A 17448-nucleotide genomic window follows, 5' to 3' on the forward strand; every position below is an offset into this window, starting at 1 on the left:
CTTCCACCCCTGCAGTTACTTTTTCTCTTTTTGTAACCATTCATCCCTAGTTTCCGATTTTATATCACCATGCAGGACTCTGTCAAGCTTTCCTCAGTACTGGGACTTGGGCAAGATACTGTATCTTTTTGACAGTTTTACATCCCCAGCCACTAACCTGATGTCTGATAACTTAGTAGTGCTGAGTAAATGTTTGCTAAGTGAGTAGAGAAAGCCTCTTGGATTCAAGAAGAAAGAGGGAGTTAGAGCGAAGAAAGAGGGAGTCAGAGCGGCCGGTTCCTGCTGGTGGGTTAGCTAGTGTGTAAGTGGCCCTTGAAATTCACAGATTAAAAAACAGACCCGTTAAAATCTGTCACATAGAAATTCCTGCTACGGAACATGTGCCTCACCAGAAATGCCATCTTGGTGAAGAAGTAATTTAACAGGAAAGGTTTATGTTGTTCCACCCATCTTCCCCACTCACAGTAAGGAGAGAGACAAGTTAGGACCCAGCAGACATGATAGTAAGCATTCCAATGATTTATTTTATTTTATTTTATTTTATTTTATTTTATTTTATTTTATTTTATTTTATTTTATTTTATTTTATTTAGACAAAGTCTGTCTCTGTAGCCCAGGCTAGGGTGCAGTGGCATCATCACAGCTCACTGCAACCTCAAACTTCTGGACTAAAGTGATCCGCCTGCCTCAGCCTCCTGAGTACTGCGTGACCCTAGACCCACTGATTTTCCTATTTTTTGTAGAAAATGTCTTGCTATGTTGCTCAAACTGGTCTCGAACTCCTGGCCTCAAGCAATCCTCCCATCTCAGCCTCCCATAGTGCTAGGATTGCAGGTGCGTGAGCCACTGTGCCCAGCCCCAATAATCTTTAAAGGGTGCCACACTGACACATTTTCTTCACACATTATCCTTTTGGGTCCCTTCTTGGCTCCTAAGCAAGAAGATGTGAACAAAAGCATGGCAGAATGTCCAATAATTAGGAAGAGAAAAATTGAAGTCAACCCTGATAAAGGTTTGATTAGGTGAAAACTTAATATCTAGTAGGAATGTCTCACCTGCCACTTTTTAGAGCCATCTGGAAAACCTCTGAAACAATGAAGAAGAAAACGACATGCTTGTATGAATTGTATTGACACCATGATGAAAAGTTTAAATACCTCAAATTATATGATATACAAACACATGGAGGTCACTAGCCAACCAGCAAAAATAATTTAGTGGGAGGTTGGGATGTAGTGATTTTTTCCCTGGGACTTAATTTTAATGACAAGTGGTATATTACGGTTGCTGCCCTAATTACATTGTACCCTTTATTGGCTAAAGTAAGCTTGGAGAAGAATTATTTGTAGAATTAATCGCTGGAATGGTAGGCCTTTTCTGTGTCCTGTTAGTAGTGCTTACAGAGGTGTATACATGTGTTGTCTTTCATAGAACTGTATACTTCCACAGAGTTAATTTCATTGTATAATTTTTAAAAATAAAATTTAAAGTCACAAAAAAAATGCACGTGCCAAAAAATGGCTTTTTGGTGACTTGCGAGCATCACCTTGCTCCTGTGGTTTCTTTCTCCCTTTTTTTTTTTTTGAGACAGTCTCACTCTGTTGCCCAGGCTAGAGTACCATGGCATCAGCCTAGCTCACAGCAACCTCAAACTCCTGGGCTCAAGCATTCCTCCTACCTCAGCCTCCCGAGTAGCTGGGACTACAGGCATACACCACCATGCCTGGCTAATTTTTTTCTATCTATGTTTTTTCAGTTGTCAAGCTAGTTTCTTTCTTCTTTTTTTTTTGAGACAGAGTCTCACTTTGTTGGCTCAGGCTAGAGTGAGTGCCATGAGTCAGCCTAGATCACAGCAACCTCAATCTACTGCCTCAGCCTCCCGAGTAGCTGGGACTATAGGCATGAGCCACCATGTCTGGCTAATTTTTTTTTTTTTTTGGTATATATATTTTTAGTTGGTCAATTAATTTCTTTCTATTTTTGGTAGAGACAGGGTCTCGCTCTGGCTGGTTTCAAACCCCTGACCTTGAGCAATCCGCCCGCATCGGCCTCCCAGAGTGCTAGGATTATAGGTGTGAGCCACCACGCCCGGCAAAGCTAGTTTATTTCTATTTTTAGTAGAGACCGGGTCTTGCTCTTGCTCAGGCTGGTTTTGAACTCCTGAGGCCAAACGATCCGCCCGCCTCGGCCTCTCAGAGTGCTAGGATTACAGGCTTGAGCCACTATGCCCAGCCATCTTTCTCCCTTCTGATTTGACAGGTGCTCTTCTCCTTACAATTTTTCCAGTATTTCTTGCTACATCATTATTTCAGCCCAAAGCTCTTGTGGTTTCTGGAATTAGCTGCCACAAGTTCCTCACACATTGCCAAGCTAAGAGCTCTGTCACATCTTTCTTTTTAATTTTTTTAGAAACAGAGTCTTGTGGCCAGACACGGTGGCTCACGCCTGTAATCCTAGCACTCTGGGAGGCTGAGGCGGGCAGATTGCTCCAGGTCAGGAGTTCAAAACCAGCCTGAGCAAGAGCGAGACCCCGTCTTCACTAAAAATACAAAGAAATTAATTGGGCAACTAATATATATGGAAACAATTAGCTGGGCATGGTGGCACATGCCTGTAGTCCCAGCTACTTGGGAGGCTGAGGCAGAAAGATCACTTGAGCCCAGGAGTTTGAGGTTGCTGTGAGCTAGGCTGATGCCATGGCACTCACTCTAGCCTGGGCAACAAAGCGAGACTCTGTCTCAAAAACAAACAAACAAACAGGGTCTTGCTGTTCCCAGGCTAATCTCGAACTCCTGGGCCCAAGCAGTCTGCCCACCTCAGCCTCCTGAGTATCTGGGACTACAGACACGTGCCACCATGCCCAGCTCTTTCAGTTTTAATCCAACCTGAAACATGTGTGTTTAAAGTCAGCCCTCTTAATTTTTCTTTTAGATATATTGGGATTCTTCTGAAAAGTAAGCCCTCTTTATTTTTTTGTTTTCTAACAATGGCTACCTCTCTTCCTGTCTGATTTTTAGTTATCACTGGCTAGTGAAACATAGTTGCATCAGTATCAATAAGGGTATCGATTGTTCAATGGAGTGAGTCACTTACTGGGCCTTTCTTGTATGCCAGGGGTTGTTGGTTTGAGCATGGAGCTAGTAAAGCAAAGGACTCAGGCCTGCCTGGGGTGGGGGCCAGATTGTGCCCCTAACCCTAATTAGCTCATGTGGTCATGAGAGGAAACTCTTGACAAAGTGGGAAGTGCAGAGGAAACTCAGCTTATACCTTCTGGGAAAAATTAGTCACCATTGTCCAGTCAGTCACATGGGTGGGTGCTGGCACGTGCTGTCCCGTTTCACCTTGAGCCTCGGCTTCTGGATGACAAGGTTAAAATTATAAGCAGGTCTGTTATAAGCAATCTGAGGCAGTAGCCCTTCATGAGGCTGGAGAACTTAAGTAGAACCTCTTAGCTGAAGAAGACAGCACATTTAGTCACATGCAGAAAATGCAGTGAGCAAAGGGTAAGATGCCGAATGGCAGACAGGCAGGGTTGTGTGGTTATACTTGGCTGCATGCTGCAAGATGAGGTTGTGCTTTGACTGAATAAGGAAGGCAGTGACAATTACAGCTTTAGAAAAACTCGGGAGAAAATTGCCCTGGTTTTGTGAGGACTGGTATTTTTCAAACTGCATTTGCAGATGTGTCTAAAAATAAAAACAAATTGCGAACATGTCCTGCAAGTCCCATGGGCAGGATGCCACTGCCAAGAGGGCCGGGTTCTGAGAGCCCCAAGGCTCCCAGCCCGTCCTGTGAACCCACAGACCCTGCTCTACAAGAGCAGATGGCATGGGAACATTCTTCCCGTCCTTAGGGAGAGTGTGCTATTTGATTTCACCCTCCCCTCCAGTATGTTTCTTTGTTCTTTTAATTTGAAAGAATAGTTACTAAACTTTTTGAAACTTTTTGCAGTTCTTTAAAAAATTTACCATTGAAATGCACTTTAAGAATATTTTTCTTAAAAAAAAAGAAAAGAAAGCTGTATAATAGGTAACATTGAGTGCTACGTGCCAGGCATGTTCTCCCTTTGTAATTTTCATGAAAACTCAATGAGGCGAGGTAGACGTGTTCACCTCCGTTTTGCAGAAGAAAGGACCAAGGTTTGGATGGATAGGTAAAGCAGTTTGCCTGGTGTTAGCTGCTAAACGCTTTAACTAGGTTAAAAGCCCTTTTTAAAAACCAGGTCAAAACGTAGGGTTTTAACCCTGTTCTATCTGACTCTAAAGTTTAGTAGGCAATTCATTTTCTTCTAGATCTGCTGCACCAGTTGCTTCTTTGGTCTTCTGATGGTGCATCTGGCTAGTTGACTTGCTGCTGTGTCTGAGCCCGGCCCGTGTTCAGTGGGAAAGGGGGAAAGCAGAGCCAGGAGCTCATGCCCCTTTCTTCCTAGGAAGGTGGGACTGAAGCTATCACTCTGGGAGTCTACTCAGTTCCTTTCCCTCCTCCTGGTCTCTGCAGCACCACCCAGCTAATTTTTAAAAATTTTTGTAGAGAAGGGATCTTGCTATGTTGCCCAGGCCTTGCTTCTGGCCTCAAGTGATCCTCCTATCTCAGCCTCCCAAAGTCCTGGGATTATAGGTGTGAGCCACTGTGCCTGGACTTTTTCAGGGTTTAAAAGGGTTTATAGTCAGTATGACCTATAGCAGAGAGGTGTCATGAAATATGCAGTGTGGCAGTTGTGAAAGGGTGAACTAAGGTTTTGGTTTTAGTTAAACTTTTTATTTATTCTTTTTTTTTTTTGAGACAGAGTCTCACTCTGTTGCCCGGGCTAGAGTGCCATGGTGTCAGCCTAGCTCACAGCAACCTCAAACTCCTGGGCTCAAGCAAGCCTACTGCCTCAGCCTCCTGAGTAGCTGGGACTACAGGCATGTGCCACCATGCCCGGCCAATTTTTTCTATATATTTTTAGTTGGCCAACTAATTTCTTTCTATTTTTAGTAAGAAACGGGGGTCTCACTCTTGCTCAGGCTGGTTTCGAACTCCTGACCTTGAGCGATCCACCCACCCCACCCGTCTCAGCCTCCCAGAGAGCTAGGATTACAGGCGTGAACCACCACGCCCAGCCTAGTTAAACTTTTTAAATCCTTGAGTTTGTTTTATTGAGGACATCTTCAGAATGGTCTGAGCATATTCTGTCTGCTTTACCTTTTGTGTGTGTCAGGGGCTACACAGCCACTGTCCTGCAGCCCCATTGCCTCGGGTTCCAGTCGCATTCTCAAGGAAATCTTCTGGTGGTGAGAATTTGCTGCATTTTACATCTGGAAAGGTCTTGGCGGTGAGGGGGATTTGTCTCTGAGCAGCCTGAGATGTCGGCTCCCCTGGCCTGTACCTCAGCTTGGTGGCAAGTCCTGCTAAGCCTGTAGGACATTTCTGATTCAGCTGGGCAGAATCCTGAGTCAGTCTGCTGGGATTTGAACCTCGAGGTTTCAGGAAGCCCAAGTACTTCCCATTTCTGGGCCTGCTGCTTGTCCTGTGTGACTCCGGGCCAGCCCGCAAGCCTCTGGTGGCTCTGATTAGGCTCAGGCTGAGTTCAAAGAAGGCCTTGTCGCTGCTCTCTTCTAAGCCACTGACTGTTTGAAGAACTTAATAGAGAAGTACCCAGGGTCACTCCTGCCACCTGTGGGTGCACTAGAGAACACGTTCCTTTGGGAACCTGTGGCCAGTTAGGGAAGAGACCAATGATCCTACCACAGACTTTGCTGCAGAATGCCACATAAGGTGTCCCCTGCTTAGATTACTGTGTCATCTCGCATCCCAGTTCTTATTTTTTTTTTTTTTTTTTGAGACAGAGTCTTGCTTTATTGCCCAGTTTAGAGTGAGTGCTGTGGCGTCAGCCTAGCTCACAGCAACCTCAAACTCCTGGGCCCAAGCAATCCTGCTGCCTCTGCCTCCCGAGTAGCTGGGACTATAGGCATGTGCCACCATGCCCGGCTAACTCTTTTTCTATATATATTAGTTGGCCAATTAATTTCTTTCTATTTATAGTAGAGATGGGGTCTCACTCTTGCTCCGGCTGGTTTCGAACTCCTGACCTTGAGCAATCCACCTGCCTTGGTCTCCCAGAGTGCTAGGATTACAAGCGTGAGCCACTGCACCCGGCCTGCATCCCAGTTCTTAAGGAGTCAGATTCTTGCATGGCTCCTTTATTACCCACGTTTAACCAGTGACTTATCCATGCTGGTTCCTTTTCCCATGGCCCAGCCACTTCTCAGCTGCCAGACCCTCATTGTCCCCTGCTGCCTTCTGTTCATCCTGGAGCCACGGCCCCTGGTCCAGGTCTCTGCTCACCCAGTTTGATTCCGTTTAAGGAGTCAGAGAAGCAGGGCTCCAGGTTTGGGACAGGTTATCTGCCAGGGCACTCAAGCACAAGAAAACCCCAAAGAAAGGACCACGTGTAACAGTCTCATCCAGCACCTGGCATGCAGAAACCCAGTCAGTTGGGCCTCTCTGCCCTGTTGAGTTGTGAAGCTTCCCTCCAGACCACCAGTTTCCCCAGCCCGCCACAAACCCCTCCGCTGTAACCTGTCTCAGCTCTCAGCTTGGGCCTCTGATCCAGAAGACTGGGTTTGGGCTTGGTTTTTTTGTTTTATTTACACCCTCCCCCCCATGAAATTTGGCTCATTTCAAAAAATAATGCAAGTATCAGGCAAATGTATTGATATAGCCTATAAAGCACCCACTAGGAAATGACATTTCCTTAGTTTTCTTTTTTCTTAAAGCCAAATTTAACCGTGGGGGGTTGTATACCAACTTTAGTGACACTAATGATAAGTTCTGATAACCCACTATCATCAGACCAGCCTAGTAGTCAAAGTTGATCCTTCTGCCTTCTCACTCACATGTGGCTCTGTCAGCTGAGACTGATTCCTCCTCTCCCCAAACTGAGGAACTTTGTATGCTGTCAGGGATGATGAGGAAGTGATGAAAGGTCTTCACTAATTTGTCAGTTGTTATATTGTTATATTGCTTCTTAGATTATCAGTGTTTTATTATTTATTTATTTATTTATTTAGAGACAGAATCTCACTCTGTTGCCCGGGCTAGAGTGCCATGGCGTCAGCCTGGCTCACAGCAACCTCAAACTCCTGGGCTCAAGCAATCCTTCTGCCTCAGCCTCCCGAGTAGCTGGGATTACAGGCATGTGCCACCATGCCTGGCTAATTTTTTCTGTATATTTTTAGTTGGCCAATTAATTTTTTTCTATTTTTTTAGTAGAGATGGGGTCTTGCTCTTACTCAGGCTGGTTTCCAACTCCTGACCTTGAGCAATCCTCCCCACCTCAGCCACCCAGAGTGCTAGGATTACAGGCGTGAGCTACCGCGCCCAGCCAATCATCAGTGTTTTTATATGTTTAAAAGTTAAATGCTTTGATTTTATAAACATTCTTAGCTTGTTGCTATTTGTAGAGATAACAGAATAACAGACCTGCTGGGCAGTAAAGATTACTATAGAGCCAGATGTGGTAGCTCACACGGTAGTCCCAGCTTCTCAAGAGGCTCAGGTAGGAGGATCACTTGAGACCAGCCTGGGCAACATAGCAAGACCCCATCTTAAAAACAAAAGAAAAGATTAGTATGCTTTTTAAAAACGTTTTCAGTATCAAAGAATTACATGCTCACTGTAGATTACTTTGGAAAGTTGAGGAAAATATAAAGAAAGAATCATGCATAATCCTCCTAATTGGAAGTAATTCACATTTTGGCATATTTTCTTCCAGCTGCTTTGTGGCATTTTTTAATTACATAATTAAGATATCCCCAGTGAACTTTGAAGTATGTTATTATTGACTGGGTAGCCCTGTAATGAACAATTGATTTTGAATCTTAACACATAATTTAATGTTCAGCTTTTTCTGTCAGTAGAGGTTTTAAAGTCATATGTTGAGAAAATGTGTAGAAGTTGACTTCCTAACTTTGTATAAAGGAAAAAAAAATAGTGATCAAAGGTGATCTTAATCCAGGTCACATTTGGTTTGTTGTCCCTTCCCTTTTCTTCACGTGAGCTCTTTGTGGAATGCATCAGTCATTAATAAAGGCTAATGGTTATGAGGGTTTCCATCCTCACTGGCCCGAGACTTCCTGCTGTGCTTAATGTATGACTAACTGCCATGGAGGGAAGACGTCCTGGCCCAGGTTCTGTGTCCTTCTGGTCTTTGCTCCGTGCTATGGCTCCTTATCAGAAGTTTCAAGTGTGTGAAGCTCTGGAGGCAACAGAAAGATTTGGTCATAGGTCTTTACCAGCTGAGAGTGATGAAGAAAGATCAAGATACACCTTGATTGACATTGGTAGAGTTGTTTCCTAAGTGGACTTTATTCTTAGAATTTGCTTTGATTAACATTATCTCTTTTTTTTTTTTTTTGAGACAGAGTCTCGCTTTGTTGCCCAGGTTAGAGTGAGTGCCCTGGCATCAGCCTAGCTCACAGGAACCTCACACTCCTGGGCTCAAGCAATCCTGCTGCCTCAGCCTCCCGAGTAGCTGGGACTACAGGCATGTGCCACCATGCCCGGCTAATTTTTTCTATATATATTTGTTGGCCAATTAATTTCTTTCTATTTATAGTAGAGACGGGGTCTCACTCTCGCTCAGGCTGGTTTCGAACTCCTGACCTCAAGCGATCCGCCTGCCTGGGCCTCCCAGAGTGCTAGGATTACAGGCGTGAGCCACCATGCTCAGGCAACATTATCTCTTTCCTAAAGGGAAAATAATCTCATAGGTATATGTTAGGGCTTAAAAATATTTCCATCCAGATCACCAAATTCGAGAGACTGAGGGGCTTCTACCCAGCTGTGATGCACACATAGCCTGTGTGTAGTAGGTGTGATTATGGTTGTTACAGACACACTAATGTCCACTAACCTTGAGGTTCTGACTGCTTTTTCCTTCCTGTTGCTTTTATCTTCTTACGTTTACCCATTCAGCTCTCCCATAGAAGTTCCCAGAATCCCATCTTCCTCCTATGGGTCCTGTCATCGTAGAGATGTTGGCTATGGTCCCCACAAATAACCTCTACCCTGCACAAAGGACAGGCCTGTCCCCACGGGCACCAGCAACTCCCCATCTTGCATCAGGGCACAGGGTAGGGACACTAGAGACCTGGGGCCGCTCCTCAGATGACCTTGGACATGTTCCTAACCTTCCTGAGCCTCGAGTCCCACACCTAGGAAATGAGGGAAGTGCGCTAGATGTTCTCGAAGCTCCCTTTCTGCTCTAACATGGTGCCTCAGCGTTCGTGTGTGAGATGGGAAGAACAGGAGTTCTGCCTCGTAGGGTTGTTAGGATAAGTGAGTGTACTGTACAGCCCTTAGCACAGTGCCTCCCAGCCCATGTGGGCTGGTGATACTGCATCTCCACTGTGCACAGGGCACGGGGCCACGTGTCCACAGGAGCTGGAAGGGAAGGGGCACAGGAAGGCGTCTGCCTTTCTGGAGCTTGCCCAGGTGGCCCGGGTCTTCCCCCTGTTCCCGCTGCCCCTGGGCAACACCTCAGCATTTCTTGTTGTGTGAAAGAAGTGACTATTTGTGACCAGAAGCTCATTATTGGTTTTCAGCCCATCTCTGTCTCCTGCCAAAGAAACTACTTATCTCCAAATCCTTGTCTTAAGATCTGCCGTTGGGGGAACCCGGACTAAAACAAATAGTGATAGGGAAATTTCCATGAGCTATTAAGTGAAAAAAGTGAGAAACAGAGTTCTCAATACCTTTAGTCTCAGGACTCTTTTATGCTCTTAAAAATTATTGAGGACCCCAAAGAGCTTTTTTGTATGTGGGTCATGTCTGTCAGTGTTTACTGTGTTAGAAATTAAAGCTGGAAAAATATGTAAATATTTATTTATTTAAAAATAATCATGATAATAAAAATAACTATGATAAAGCCACTAAAAGTTAATATAGTGAGCCAGCCATGGTGACTCACGCCTGTAATCCTAGCACTCTGGGAGGCCGAGGCAGGAGGATCATTTGAGCTCAGGAGTTCGAGACCAGCCTGAGCAAGAGTGAGACCCCTGTCGCTACTAAAAAAATAGAAAGAAATTAGCTGGACAACTGCAAAAAAAAGAAACAAAAAATCATATGCGTGTGTATATATATGTGTGTGTGTGTATATATATGTGTGTGTGTGTGTATATATATATATATAAAATAATAAAATTAGCCGGGCATGGTGGCGCATGCCTGTATTCCCAGCTACTCCAGAGGCTGAGGCAGTACGATCGCTTGAGCCCAGGAGTTTGAGGTTGCTGTGAGCTAGGCTGATGCCGAGGCACACTAGGCAGGGCAACAGAGTGAGACTCTGTCTCAAAAAAAAAAAAAAAAAGTTAATATAACATTTTTATGACATATTACTGTAAGTTTAAAAAACTTAGAGACAGTGGCATTGTTTACATTTTTGCAAATCTCTAATGAATTTTTGTATCTGTCTCTGTATTTAATCTTATGTGAAATAATGTGTCATGTAGCCTCTGGAGAACTCCCCTGCACACCTGCGCGGGAATGAGAGTGAAAGGGCAATAGCATCTTAGTGGTACTATGAAAATAGTTTTGATCTCAAGGACTCCCTGAAAGGATCATGGATGTACTGGTAAACCAGCTGTCCAAAAAGGAAAAAAATTGGCCCGGTGCATACCTATAGTCTCAGCTAATCTGGAGGCTGAGGTGGGAGGATCGCTTGAGCCCAGGAGTTTGAGGCTGCGATGAGCTGTGATCACACCATTGTGCTCCACCCTGGGTGACAAGGCAAGACCCTGTCTCAAAAAAACAAAGCCCTGTTTGTAGTGAGTGTCAGTTTCCTGGTGTAAATCCTCCCACCGTGGCCAATTTCGGGCTGCTAGGTTGCCTACTGTGGTGGAGAGAGGGTCGTGCCATCTGTGCAAGCCATGAAGGGGGCTCCAGCACTATCCTTTTGAGGACCACACCTGGAGAACCAATGATTGAGACTATCTCTGGCAGGACACACCAGAAGGCAAACGGTAGTTGCCTCTAAGACAGTAACCCCGTAACTGGAGGAGAGTGGACTTTTTTAAAGTAAATATCCTTTTTACCTTTTGAATTTTGTTCATGTACAATCAGCCCTCTGCACACTCAGGTTCAACCAGCTGTGGATGGAAAATATTTGGGGGGCAATAAAAAACCAATTAAAAAATAACAATACAACAATAAATATAACACTAATAAAAATACTATACAGTATAACAACTATTTACATAGCATTTTATTACATAAGTATTGTAGTACCTATTAAGTAATCTAGAAATGATTTAAAGTATACAGGAACATGTGCATAGGTTATATGCAGACACACATCATTTTATATAAGGGTCTTGCACATCCTTGGATTTTGGTATCCTCGAGGCATCTGAAACCAATTCCCATGGATGCTGAGGGATAAGTGTAGTACCTGATAAAGAAAAAAATCACTTTACACACCTTCCTTTCTTTTTTTTTTGAGACTGAGTCTCACTCTGTCACCTGGGCTAGAGTGCCGTGGCGTCAGCCTAGCTCACAGCAACCTCAAACTCCTGGGCGCAAGCGATCCTCCTATCTCAGCCTCCTGTGTAGCTGGGACTACAGGCATGAGCCACCATGCCTGGCTAATTGTTTTCTATATATTTTTAGTTGTCCAGCTAATTTCTTGCTATTTTTGGTAGAGACGGCGTCTCACTCTTGCTCAGGCTGGTCTCGAACTCCTGAGCTCAAATAATCCTCCTGCCTCGGTCTCCCAGAGAGCTAGGATTACAGGTATGAGCCACCATGCCCAGCTTAACACCTTCCCTTCTTAAAATGAACTCCAAAAATACGAAGTGTTCTATAAAGTGTAAGTCTTTCCAGCGTTTCCATTTCTCTATGGTGTGGTTCTTCCTGAGCACCAGAGAATGGCTCTCACCTTCCTGCCTTCCTGTCTTTCTTCACAGACTTCCCTCCTCAGCGTCCCTGCCAGCCCCAGCCAGGTGCACGCTTGATAGGCACGATTCTCATTCTGGCTTCCAGCGTGAGGCACAGAGGTAGCCCCAAGCCCTGCAAGTTACTGCCTTTATGTAACCAGTGTAAACAATTTATCCTTTGTAATTTGATATTCGAGTGTTTGAAGCATCTTGTTATTTCTGAACATTTGGGATTATCCTCCTTATTGTGCTTTTTGTAAACTGAAGGCTTTCCTGATGACTTCTAATCTTCCCTACCCACATGCTCTGAATGGAAAATTGAACATTGCCCATCTCATTCCATGCAGAGGAATAGAGACTAGTAGGTGTAATAATAAATTTATATATACTCCTATGAGCTCTGCAACATTTAATACCTTTTTGTACCAATGACAGCTACTTTGCATCAGGCTTCCTAGGCCATTTGTTTTAAAAAAAACAAAACAAGCATTTTCACTTATTAAATTAACCACTAGAGATTGGTCCTGTTTGAGAGTTTTACTCTCTGATAGGTCATCAACAACCTGTAGCAACCTGTGACGTTTTAACTAGAGGCAGCTGCAAGCCACAGCGTCTTTTTCATTTGCTCAACCCTCCCTTGCACCCATCAAGGGTCTCCAGGGACATGGAACAGCCACCCCCTTGTGGAAGAAGCTGATTTGGGGGTGGGGCATGTGGATGCATAGACTGTCTCGCAATTTGAGTTTTGTGCTGAGAGGAATGAGACGGTTTTGAAAGGTGGGGAATGTTAGAATGAGAAATTCTCTGAAGTCTGGCAGGCAAAGGAGACTGGTGGTTGCAGCAGCTCCCACAAAACCTGTAGCTGTGCAAGCAAAGATAATTTCTGTGGCACGCTAGGCATTAGGGGGCTCTGTGTCTGCCCAAGAGCAGCACCGCTTGTGACCCTCATCTGGGCAGATGACCAGGAAATGGAAGTAGCAATGTGACGCCTATTCCCTTTCTACCCAGCTGGCGTGTTGTTCCTGGGCTGTCACCGAGGCAGCGGTGGGTGCAGGGAGTGGCCTACACTGCGCTTGTGAAACTGCATGTCCGTCTTGTGAAACTTCTCTGTGCCGTGGGGTGGAGGCTGTTTCTGATGTGGAGCAGATGGGTTTTCCAAGCAGCTACTTGGAGGCAGAAGAGACTTGGGTTCCCTAGTTGCTGTTGGACAGACAGACCCGAGTCCAGAAGCAGGTCAATATGTTCACCGAAAGGACCTTAATAAAATGTTATTTCCTCACTCGGCTGGCTGACGGGAGGCACAGGCAGACTGGGTCTGAATGCTGGTTCTGTCCCGAGGTAGCTGTGTGACACTGGAGGAGCTACCTGCCCTGAGTTTCTCTATTGCTAAATTTGGGACTGAAATAGCCCAGGGTGAGGCAGAGGCCACATGCATTGGGTATTGGGGCCTGGCAGGAGCTGATGGGCTGGGTGTCGAGAGCACCCTCCCCGGGGCACCCAGCGCCTGGCACGTAGGAAATTCCCCGGCTTCCTGGTGAGTGCGGCTGATCCCTGGCTTGGAGGGAAGGGGCCCACCATCCTGTGTTGTGGGTTACTTCTGTGCTAACCTAACATCTGTCCCTAGTCTATAAATGAACCGGAAATCTTTTCCAAAGCAGATGCCCTGGATGTCCTGAGTGCCCTGAGGGGTGAGCCTTCCCAGTTTTCTGCACCCCCCTCCCACAGGTGGCTCAGATGGGCGCTCTTCATCATTTTCTGGGGTCTCAGAATTCGAGGGCTAAATTGCCTGCTGTAGCATCACATGGTGGTTGTTCAGAACACAGCCTTCCTGCTCGCCAAGCCACATTCCAGCAGCCTGGATGCCCTCAGGCTCCAGCACAGCTCCCACATGGTGGCCCGAGGAGAAACTGGTCTGGCAGAGAGTGTCCAGGAGTTAAATGTGCCCTCCCTACTCAGCACCTGTGGCTCTGCTGAGTTCTTTCATCAACTTGTTTTCTTTTCTTTTCTTTCTTTTTTTTTTTTTTGAGACAGAGTCTCTGTTGCTCAGGCTACTAGAGTGAGTGCCGTGGCGGCAGCCTAGCTCACAGCAACCTCAAACTCCTGGGCTCAAGCGGTCCTCCTGCCTCAGCCTCCTGAGTGGCTGGGACTACAGGCATGCGCCACCATGCCCGGCTAATTTTTTCTATATATATTAGTTGGCCAATTAATTTCTTTCTATTGATAGTAGAGACGGGGGTCTCACTCTTGCTCAGGCTGGTTTCGAACTCCTGACCTCAAGCCATCTGCCCACCTCGGCCTCCCAGAGTGCTAGGATTACAGGCGTGAGCCACCGCGCCCGGCCAACTCTTGTTTTCTTTCCTTCTGTATTCACTCATCCTTCTGATGCTTTCTGCTTAGCCCAAGTCTGCAGTTTTCTTTCGCTGTGACAGTTTTCCCCCAAATAGACCATCCATATCTTCTCCATCTCCTGCCTTTTCTCTGCACATTGTCATTTGTGGTGTACAATGTGCGGGTCTCCGACAGTCCTGGTTCCTCCCCATCTGCTCTGCTGCTGCTCAGCTGCTGCTCAGCCTGCCCTTGATGCGGGAGGGAATGGGTTATGTGACCATGTGGCAGAGTTTCCAAGGGCATTTGGCAAGCTCGGGGCATCTGGGTGACCTGTGTGTTTCCTGGAGAGGCCCCCTGACTGGGCTGGGAATCAGGTCTGAACTTCTGCCTGGCAGTGTCCAACCCTCCTGTCTAGTCAGAGACACCCCGCTCAGGTGACAGTTATCTAATTCTGTTTATATCCTTGAAATACAATGGAAGGAGTTGCTAAAATTCACCTCCAGTAAAATAGTTCTTTAACCCTTGAGGTTGACTTATTACTTGTTTTCCATCAGTATCACCTGGGGTGTTCTGTTTTCCAGGTAGGAGATGATTGGTGAGTAGGAATTATTTTCAGTTTCAAATAAATCATACTATCTTTTTCATTCCTCTGAAAATAATTTTGCCTATCTTGCACGATTGTGTACTATTCTTGCGTTAAGAATAGTGCTCCCCATCGTAAGCACTTTATAAGTATGGCTATTATTGGTGAATTTATTTTGAAGTTATGGTGCTCATAGATCACCTAGATGTGCTCCTTCTCTTGGCCCCTCCCACCCTGTTCAGCCGTCTCAGGCAGGGAACTCTATGTTGACCACACACCACTCTGTGGCTACTCCTTGAATGAGTTACTGAGCATTGCAGATGGCATCTCTATTACAGAAATATCTAAGAGATACTCCTTAGTCCTGCACTCCTCTGCTCTTTAAACAAAATGAGAATTCTGTGTCTATAGTCAGCTTAATCAGTTGACTCCCAATGCTAACATTAAAGGTTGCAATATATATTTTATTCTAAATGTTACTACCTCACTTGTACCTTATACTATTCATGTACATGCTGTTATAGAATTTAGGAGATCTCAAAGACTTAGTGGTACCTTTTAATGTTGGTGTCAGGGTCGGCCTTGGTGGCTTATGCCTGTAATTCTAGCACTCTGGGAGGCCGAGACAGGAGGATTGCTTGAGGTCAGGAGTTTGAAACCAGCCTGAACAAGAGTGACACCCTGCCTCTACTAAAAATAGGAAGAAATTAGCTTTATATATATATAAAATCAGCTGGGCATGGTGGTGCATGCCTGTAGTCCCAGCTACTCAGGAGGCTGAGGCAGGAGGATCGCTTGAGTCCAGGAGTTTGAGGTTGCTGTGAGCTAGGCTGACGCCACGGCACTCTAGCCCCAGCAACAGAGCAAGACTCTGTCAAATAGATAGAAGATAGATAGATAGATAGATAGATAGATAGATAGATAGATAGATAGATAGATAGATAAAAATAAATAAATAAATGTATCTTGGTGTTAGTTCCGCCCCAGCTGGAGCAGTGGGAGTGAAGAGCTCGCTCTGCTGCAGACGCCGTAGCCTGGAGCAGAGCACCACCACCGCTTCCTGCCTCAGTCCCTGTCTGGTCTGTTTGGAACAGATTGTGTGGAGCTCTAAGACCCTACATTTTAAAATCCACAATGCCTTTTTCTCCTTGTTACTTCTGAAGGAAGGGCTAGACCAGTGCCGTCCAATAAAAATATAATATAGGCCAGGTGTGGTGGCTCACCCCTGTAATCCTAGCATTTTGGGAAGCCAAGGTGGAAGGATCACTTGAGACCAGGAGTTCGAGACCAGCCTGGTCAACGTAGTAAAGACCGCATCTCTACAAAAAATAGAAAAATTAGCTGGGTGGTAGTGCATTCCTGTAGTCCGAGCTACTCAGTAGGCTGAGTTGGGAGGATCACTTGAGTCTAGGAGTTTGAGGTTGCAATGAGCTATGATGATGCCACTGCCCAGGTAATAGAATGAGACCCCATCTCACAAAGAATTAAAAAAAGAAAATACATATATATGATGCACATATGTAATATATTTATTTATTTATTTTTGAGACAGAGTTTTGCTATGTTGCCCAGGCTGGTCTTGAACTCCTGGGCTCAAGTAATCCTCCCACCTCGGTCTCCTAAGTAGCTGGGATTATTACAGGCACACACCACTGCACCTGACTCACATATACAACTTTAAATTTTCTAGTAGCCACATTAAAAAAATAGGTAAAATTAATTTTAATAAGAATATTTTAGGCTGGGCGCGGTGGCTCACATCTGTAATCCTAGCACTCTGGGAGGCCGAGGTGGCAGGATTGTTTGAGCTCAGGAGTTCAAGACCAGCCTGAGCAAAAGCGAGACCTGGTCTCTACCCAAAATAGAAAAAATTAGCCAGGCATGGTGGTGCATGCCTGTAGTCCCAGCTACTCGGGAGGCTGAGGCAGGAGGATTGCTCCAGCCCAGGAGTTTGAGGTTGCTGTGAGCTAGGCTGATGCCACGGCACTCACTCTAGCCTGGGCAACAAAGCGAAAGAGTCTGTCTCAAAAAAAAAAAAAGAAGGCTCAAAGAGTCAGTGCCTGGTTGGCACTTTCACCCTATCACAAGGGCCCCAATGTACCATATGATGGAAGCTCCAACAGCCTGGTCCTAAGTGGGAAAATCATGAATCAGAGTCACCTCCAAAATGGACATGTGGTTTACACAACTGATGGGCAATAAGTCTTTGCTACTTTAAGCCACTGAGATATCAGGGTTGTTAATACCACAGCATAATCCTGCCTTCCCTGACTGATGCCACACCAGAAGATCTTACCTCAACAACGCTCCATGTCACAGGCCTCTGCACCTGGTGGAGGCCAGGGAAGGCACCGGGACAGAGCTGTAAAGGAATATCGTTCCTGAACAGTGGTGGGGAATTGTAAAGAGAGCCAGGCTTTCAGCGTCAACACAGACCAGGGGCCAAAACCTGGCTCTGATACTACTGTTGATTACATAGGCAATAAAACTCTTAAACTCTTCCAATCTCAGTTTCCTACATTATAAAATAAGGTTGAATATTTTATTTAGCCCAGTAAGTCCAAAATATTATCATTTCAACATGTAATCAATATACAACAATTATTAGTGAGATATTTTACC

General features: G+C 45.4%; 1 protein-coding gene across 1 annotated transcript in view; it reads left to right on the plus strand.

Annotated features, from left to right (window-relative positions):
* Nucleotides 1-17448, plus strand: part of BEND3 (BEN domain containing 3) — a 41324-nt gene that overhangs the window by 1528 nt on the left and 22348 nt on the right. The gene's annotated exons all lie outside the window — the stretch shown is intronic.

This window comes from Microcebus murinus, chromosome 5 (assembly GCF_040939455.1).
Source record: "Microcebus murinus isolate Inina chromosome 5, M.murinus_Inina_mat1.0, whole genome shotgun sequence".
In the NCBI taxonomy this organism is placed as follows: domain Eukaryota; kingdom Metazoa; phylum Chordata; class Mammalia; order Primates; family Cheirogaleidae; genus Microcebus; species Microcebus murinus.